The sequence below is a fragment of the Perissodus microlepis genome, chromosome 9, assembly GCF_051167445.1.
Source record: "Perissodus microlepis isolate ML-2025 ecotype Zambia chromosome 9, ASM5116744v1, whole genome shotgun sequence".
NCBI classification, from domain to species: Eukaryota; Metazoa; Chordata; class Actinopteri; order Cichliformes; family Cichlidae; genus Perissodus; species Perissodus microlepis.
Window position 1 is genome coordinate 21,160,885 of NC_140469.1, and position 9,096 is coordinate 21,169,980.

Genomic DNA, 9,096 nt, shown 5'->3' on the forward strand with positions numbered 1-9,096 from the left:
TCCTAATTTTATGTTTCCTTTCTTAAACTCTGTAATTTCATCCTGTGTTGGATGTTATTTAGATGTACAGCAATTTGATCAACAGCTGTTGTTTCTAAATGTACTAGGGAAACAAACTTAACTCCCTTTGTAAGTGCGTCTGCGCCTTTGTGTGTCTGCATGTGTTGGACGTCACGTCTTTGCATGGAAACCGTCAGGTATGGTGATAAAACCCTTGGTGAGTGTGTCTGCTTCTTTGCATGTAAACCGATATGGTGATAAAACACTATGTCTGCGTCTTCATGCGTCTGTATGTGTTGGACGTCATTGTGGAAGGTTCTGCACAGTCATCTGGAAATCATCTTCAGAGGCAGATGATTTCCTGTGGTGAGTGAGCAGCTGAAAAAAGACGAACAATAAAAGAAGAAAAACATTTAAATGCCAGAGCTGTAACAGGGACAGGTTTTTCATCAGTGACTTTTTTTCTCATAAAACAAAACATAGAAATTGTACAACACATTTTTAAGCAACAAAACAAAAAATGCCACATTAAGCAAATATGATACACATGAAATTCAAAAAGCTGGGAGAAGAGAAAAAATGTCATTTTGGTGGGCTCCACATGGTCCAGAGGCACAAAGTGATGCTTCTGAAGTCATATATGAAACCATCTTTGCATGTAAACCGTCATGTATGGTGATAAAATGTGTGTTTTTATTAAATATGTTCCATCTCTTCGGGGTGTTAAAGAGAACAAGTCCAGATTTAATTATGAGAAAATAAACACAGAGTCAAAAACTTTTAAACAACCGTGTCTTTCCCTCAGTGGAGCAGACTGATTCCTAACAAGAGGACCTGCAGTGTTGCTGGAAATGCTGAAAAGGACAAAAATCGGGTTTAAAAAAAAAGAAACAGCAATAAAATGTATGTTAAGATGTTCTATAGGCAATAAGACACTGTCCTCTAACCCATCCAGAGCATATAAGCATAAAGGTATATACAGTCTCTGGTTGCCATGGTTTTTTTGTTAATTACATATACGTTATAGCACGAACTGATTAAAGTGCGGATGCTGAAACCACTTGTGCACCACAGTCATTGCAAAACAAATGCTGCTTCTTTCCTGTGTTGAAGTGTTGTCTGTTGTTTCTTTGTCACACTAAAAACTAGCACACATGAGGTGTCTGACAAGCATCTGCACTGACAGTTCATGAATCCACTAGGACGTCACTCGTGGTCAGAGTCCAAGAGTCTGAGTGTTTATGGTGCAGAGGAAGAATATGATTCAAATCAAAGGATTATTATTTGCAGCTGCGAAGAGAGACCACAAGGTGTCGCTCTAATGCTTCTGTAGTTTATGCTCATGTGAAACATTTGACATAAAAAAAGAAAATTACCACATTTGAAAATCTCCTTTTTTTTTTTCTCTGAATCACTTATCCAATCCAGAGTTGTGGTGAGACTGGAGCCTATGCAGGTGCCAGGAGGTGAACGGTAAGGTGCAGACTGGACAGGTTAGCAGTCTATCGCAGGAGTAACACAGAGACACACAATCATTCATGCATGTGTTTGGACTGTGAGACGAGCCTAGAGTACCTAAAGAGAACCCACGCAGGTACAGGGAGAAAAGACCAACTCCACACAGAAAGGCTCCAACCAGCTGGCAGATTCAAACCCAGGACCTTCTTTCTGTGAGTTGACAGTGATAAACGCTGCACCGCCATGTTTCAAAACACATTCATACTGTTTTATAACCTGCAATTTCTAAACGCTAACAACAGTGTTGTAGTTTTCTGCAACACACAGAAACACACAAACTCAGCTGCACTAAGAAATAAACATCATGTAATCCTGAGCTGCGTTCATAGGCAGGATATTTAAGGACATTTTGGACATTTTGTGGCTTATCCTGGGAAGCGTTTCAAAACTGCCAAGATCCATTCTTGAATATTACTCAGCTTTGACATTTCAGGGCCTGTTGTTTCATATTTTGCATTTCAATTTTACATTTTTAGTGAAACTGGAAAAGTTTGCTGTATGACTGGGAGAGCTTGACCCAAATTAAGGGTTCAGAAACAGGAGGGATAAACTGAAAAGCAGCTTTATTAACTTAAACTGAGAACAAATAATCCAGATTTTCAAAAGAGCCAGCCAAACAAAGAATCCAACATCTATGAATCTTCAAACAAAACATTCTGTGAGGACGGACAAGACAACAAGCAGACAGCAACTGAGGAATTAAATACACACAAGGCAATTAGGGAGAGAGGAAACAGCTGGGGAAAAGACACAAGTGAACAGAATCCAACAACACAACAGGACACAAAACTAAACAAACACCCTAAAAAAAACAAAAAAACAAACAGGACTAAGACATATGAACTTGACAGAATTAAACAGGACAGGACAGATAGAAAGGGACACAAGGTAATGAGCGTTCTGAAACAGAAGTGGTGCTCCCACTCCTTTATGCATTCCAAGGAAGAGGGAGGAAGTTACAAATTGATCATACCACACATCACGCGCCTCGCTATGAAACCTAACTGAACAATGGGTCTACTGTTTTACGCCCTTGGCGTTATCAGCACCTGTAAAGGGAGTTGTCTTCTCCAACTGCTGAGGCTGAAATAGGTTCATGTAGTTTTAGAAACTTTCACTGAACAGTCTATCGCAGTGTCACAACTAAGCATATGCATGAGCACTTAAATACTTTAAATGAATATAATAGAAATTTTCTATTACATCCCACCTTTGATTATTTTATAAAATCACCAAAACAAAATTTCCAATTCAACACCATTCAGCATCAACAGCATACTCAGAGAGGTTCACTATGTGCATCATTCTACAGTGTTAGAGATAAAATTTTGCACGTTCATCCTCACTCTCACTAACCTCTTTTCTTCATCTAAGTCTAACATTTGTATGCAAAATGTTAGCAATTATACAAAGGAAAAACATCCCAAAACATCAGAGTACACATGGAAATATTAAACAGCATTAGTTGTTCTCTTGCGAAAAGAGAGCTTTAGTTAAATGAATTTGTTCATTCATGAGAAGCTGTTGATAAGATAAGGAAGTCATTCAGTGTGAGACATGTTTATCAAACCTCATCATAAAATCCATCATCCAATGTTTTCCCATTTATTGATTGTTTTTGTAAAAGAATCATTATCATTAGTATTGTCAGGTATGAAGATACACATGCATCACCAAACATCACACACGCACTCCATTGTTCCGTTCTATTTTGCCATGTCCACATGTTTGACATCAGGGACAATGAATACCACTCGACCTGTGGATAAATACAAAGAACATCTAACTGATATCAGTGATCAAAGTCAGTCTAAGGTAGCACCACAAGTAGCCATGTGTTTCCACACAGCTGCCAATCCTCTTCTGTCAGCGTCTCAACCTGGTCTCGTGTCAGCCCCCTCCTCTGTAAGGGCCAGAAAACATCTCTCTGCCTAGCTTTGATTATTTAATATTATCCTACTGCTAGTTCAGGTCATTTTGTTCGGACTTCCTGACCCAGAGTCTACTCTACCCATTATCATGTGTATGTGTAAGCATGCTACAAAAAAACCCCTGTGGACTCTACGTCATCCTGCAATATATCAATCCAGACAGTAATGCTGAACGATGCTCTTTACCCTCAAAATACGGAGCGCCAACTTGAGCACATTTGCTTTGTGTGTTTTTTAAAATAACAAAACAAGTTTATCTAATAATTTGAATAAAAACCAAAAAAAAATGTTTTTTATTGCTACAACACTTTTAGACTCAGGACTTACCACCTGATGTGATCAGTGTCCCAGATAAGTGAATTTCTCCAAAGCCCATTGAAATCCAGAGAATCACACTTGATTATTTTCAACAAGAATATTTTATAGCGCTTTAGTATCAATTTTGCAGGCCTGCTGAAAAGAGAGCTGATTATTAAATCAACAACACACAAAATATCATTCCCTGGAGGGATGACACCTGACAGGTTTTACTTAAGTGCACTGTTACGAAAAAAAATATTAGGCCTAGTTTAGGACATGTCCAAGCATAAAACTGCCTTTCTCTTGGAAAGAGGAACCAAACCAAAACTAACTGACAGAATCTGGGGTCTGGTGTCAACTGGCGTAGTTCCACCTGCTGAATACAATAATAAATTTTTGTTAGCAGCTGCACAGTTCACACAACACTAATGTTTGCTGTCAGATGCTTACTAAACACCTCATTGTAATGTTTCATCCCAGGTTTGTACTGTTGCACTCAGTTTAGTCACACACCCAATCATTGTACTTAGCTTGTAAAATAAAAATGTTTGAGATTGCTGTCATGTATTTGACAAAGCCAGTTTGTTCCATTGAAGCAGGCATGCGTGTATGTCTAGGTGCAAGCTTCACATACATCAGAAACAAGAAACTCCGTCTGTTAGTCTCCGCTCATTTGCAACATTCTATTCACTTGTGTTATGATCAAATGATCTTTCCCTGATCTAATAACAATCAACTAATTTATATATCAATTCTTAACCAACTAAGTTGACAGGAAAAGATGAGGTAAACTGGTTTGCAATTTTTAATCAGTCCTGCATCATATTTAGATGAGGCCCACAGGCTGTCAGACACCAGTGCATGAGAGGAGTCTGCACAGGGTGTGACCTGCAATAAACAATTAAACCACCAGTTTCAACTGAGCGAACACAGTGAACAGTATAACAATAGACAGCATAACTGTTTTATAAGCATTCAGTTTTAGGGAGAACAACATTTTTGGCTCCTCCCTGACTTGCCAGTCGCACGTTCTGTTACAATTGCGCACAAGTATGCCCAGGTCTTCCCACCTGCAGTCAGTAGACCCAGTGAGGGAAATGTGTGGGGTGAATGCATCCATACAACTATTTTGTTCTTCAGTGAGTGAAATCACAAGCACAGCAAATGTAAAGCTTCAAAATAAATATTTCACAGTTAGTTTATCATTTTCAACTCTGTGTCTGTGAAGGTACTAAGTCATCCAGGTCATTGTAGTCACTCCCTAATTTATAGCCAAAGTATTCACTCATTGTGTCTTTATTGTTTTGCTAGCCTAGCTTAGCTCGTAGCTGACTCGCTAGCACCATGGCCTCTTCACCTGTCCCTCCTGCACTTTTCTGCTCATTGTGTCAGATGTTTAGTTACTCCTCGGCCTCCTTTAATAGTAATGATACTTGTAACAAATGTAGCATATTTGCAGCTCTGGAGGCCAGGATTACTGAATTGGAGACTCTGCTTCGCACCCTTTATTCACCCGTAGCTAGCCAGGCCCCTATACGCAGTGAAGCCGAAGATAGCGTAGGCCTCAGTAGCTGTTCCCCGGCAGACCCCAAGGGTGACGGTGAGGAGGAAGCATAGTCCTAAACAGAAGCCCCAGGTACACCACCAACCTGTTCATGTGTCTAACCGTTTTTCCCCACTCGGCGACACACACGCCGGGGGTCAAACTCTGGTAATTGGTGATTCTGTTATCAGACATGTGAAGCTAGAGACACTGGCAACCATAGTCAATTGTCTTCCAGGGGCCAGAGCAGGCGACATTGAAGGAAATTTAAAACTGCTGGCTAAGGGTAAACGTAAATTCAGTAAAATCATAATTCACGTCGGCAGGAATGACACCCGGTTACGCCAATTGGAGGTCACTAAAATCAATATTGAATCGGTGTGCAACTTTGCCAAAACAATGTCGGACTCTGTAGTTTTCTCTGGCCCCCTCCCCAATCAGACCAGGAGTGACATGTTTAGCCGCATGTTCTCCTTAAATTGGTGGCTGTCTGATGTGGTGTCCAAAAAACGATGTGGGCTTCATAGATAATTGGCAAACCTTCTGGAGGAAACCTGGTCTTGTTAGGAGAGACGGCATCCATCCCACTTTGGATGGAGCTGCTCTCATTTCTAGAAATATGGACAAATTTATTAAACCCCCCAAAATATGACTATCCAGAGTTGGGACCAGGAAGCAGAGTTGCAGCCTTACACGCCTCTCTGCAGCTTCTCTCCTCCTGCTACCCCCCCCCCCCCCCAAAAAAAAACCCCCCATCTCAATAGAGACTGTGTCAGCTCCCAAAAAGACAAAAAACAAACTAAAAACCAGCAATAAACAACTTAAACATAAACAATCACAAAGAAAGAACAATACAGTATCAGCGGCAGCATCAGTGGCAGTAATTTTTCACACCAGCCTATTAATCAACCAAAGACCAAGACAGACTTTTAATTCATTTGAAAGCCTGATGCTTAGCCTTGTTCACCCCAGCTGTAAAACTCAGAAACCAGTCTTACTTGTTATCATCTATCGTCCACCTGGGCCTTACACAGAGTTTCTGTCTGATTTCTCAGACTTTTTATCAGATTTAGTGCTCAGCTCAGATAAAATAATTATTGTGGGTGATTTTAACATCCATGTAGATGCTAAAAATGACAGCCTCAACATGGCATTCAATCTGTTATTAGACTCAATTGGCTTCTCTCAAAATGTAAAAGAACCCACCCACCACTTTAATCACACTCTAGATCTTGTTTTATCATGTGGCATAGAAACTGAACATTTAACAGTGTTTCCTGAAAACCCTCTCCTGTCTGATCATTTCCTGATAACATTTCCATTTACGATAATTGATTACACAGCAATAGGGACCCCTGACTGAGGGTGAAGATGAGCGGCTGACTGAGCAGATGACAAAGCTAATGATTCCTCTACTAACTGCGCTACTGACTGGGCTATGGACTGTAACAAGGTTTGGAGAAAGTCTGATTGCGGTAGAGCCTGAGCTATGGGTAGCGGGGGTGAAGACTGAGCTACGGTGACTGAATTTGAGATGAAAGCGGTGGTGGAGTAGGTGACTGGGCTACAGGCGGCTGCTGAGCAGGGAACACTGGACACTGGGCTACAGGCGGCTGCTGAGCAGGGAACACTGGACACTGGGCTACAGGCGGCTGCTGAGCAGGGAACACTGGACACTGGGCTACAGGCGGCTGCTGAGCAGGGACCACTGGACACTGGGCTACAGGCGGCTGCTGAGCAGGGAACACTGGACACTGGGCTACAGGCGGCTGCTGAGCAGGGAACACTGGACACTGAGCTACAGGCGGCTGCTGAGCAGGGAACACTAGACACTGAGCTACAGGCAGCTGCTGGGCAGCTAACTGAACTGAAGGTGGCTGCTGGGCAGCTAACTGATAATATATGTGCAAAACAGTACAGATGACAGCAGACTTCAGGAGGAGCCCATCTCCATTATCCCTGCTCACCTTACTCACCAGCGTCCAATCATCCAATATAGACACTAACATCAAAGCAGTCCAACAGAGCGCTGCAGGGCACTGTAATCCTCATGTATATACTCTCTATATAGTAACTACTTATTTTTTGCATATTTTTTTCAACATCTTTGCACTCTGCAACATTGCACCATGAATAAAAATATGCTACATGTGCTGTTTTTGTCTGTGTCATGTTGCTGCTGTCAGTATTGTCTACATACATCTCTACATACAGTTCGATTTGTCGGTTCAGCTTTTTTCAGTGAGATCCAGCACAGTCACCTGCTGCTGTGATTATTTTGTCTCATTATAATTTTTCTCCGTGTCATGTTTATGCTTCTGTAATGAGAGGCATGGGCGTCTTGTCTTTTTCAGATTAGTCATGACCTAATATGAAAATATAAACTTTGAAGAATCAATGTTTTTGATGTAAAATCCACCAAGAGTTTTTCTGCACTTTTCAGGTATAATTAAATATCAACTTTTTGTCCCACCAATGACATTTACTTCATGTCAATAAAACCATGAATTCACATTGTCTATGAGAAATACGACTTCATGACTCAAGGAATCAACAATCAACAAAATATTTTGCGATGCTTTATTTGTCATTTAAAAAATTGTTCATTCAACTGTACAGTGCTTATTACTCTCAATAATTGTGGATTTAAAGTAATACTCTGTTTATATGTTATTCCATTGAATTATTTGATATTAACAGAATAGTACTTCTTTGTTCCCAATGAACAGCTGTTTGGTCGCATTGAGCAGCTGAAGCAGTCTGTGTGATCAGATCAGAAAGTGTTGATTGGATCATCTTTGGTGTGGTTTTCCTCCACTTTAATCAGCTTAATCTCTTCTCCGTTAAATGGAGGGGCTTGAATGAGGTCCAGATGAAGGTAACTGGGTCCACCAACATGAACCTGGAGTCAAGAGAGATGAAATGCTTGTAGTGTGTTGAAGACTGAGGATGTTCAGGAATTTGAAGAGCTGCCTACACCAATGAGTAGACTTCCCAGAATGGAAACAGCACTCTTTGTGTGGTTTGAGAAAACAGTCAAGTTGTTAAGAACTATGACTGAGAAGAATCCACCTGTGTACAGCAGCAGGCTGCCATCCTAGAATTTGGATATCCCCCATGCGCTCGTCTCTGCATTATGTGCATTACCTCTCTTGGAAAATTAAAACCACAGCAGCTTTTTATAGTATTTTTCATTCACTATCAGCTTACACCAAAAGTCTATTCTGAAGAAGATTATTCAAAACATGCAACACAGTCACCAATCCCAGCATATTCACCCCTAAGTCAGACTGTACAATACAGAAAACAAAAGAGCTACATCTCAGACTCTACAGGCTTCAGTTAGCATGTTAAATGTGAAAGTTCAGTTAGAAAAAGACTGAACAAAAACGGCCTGAGTTGAGCAATTAACCAAAGTGACAAACATTGCTCTAAATAATACTCCCCTAATCCAAGTAGTCACCCAAACCTGGACGTGGATTTAGAGGCCTGAGGGCTATCTCACACATTTATTCAGAATAAAACAAGTTTAAATTAAAATTAATTGTCTTTTACATGTTGGTACAATGTTTAGGATGAGATGGAGATATAACACACATGCACCCTGAAAATTATGAAGGTCTAAATATGTGTCAAAGGGACTCACTGAACATCAGTGGATTTCTATGGGGCAAACGTACTTAAAGCAGCCACTGTGACCATTGCTGCAGAGCAGAATGAATGATACTGATGGGGACTGTGAGGGTTTGTAGTTAAATTCCTGCTCTTACAGGATCAGTGAGTGTCTGTTTAAAGATTATTAAC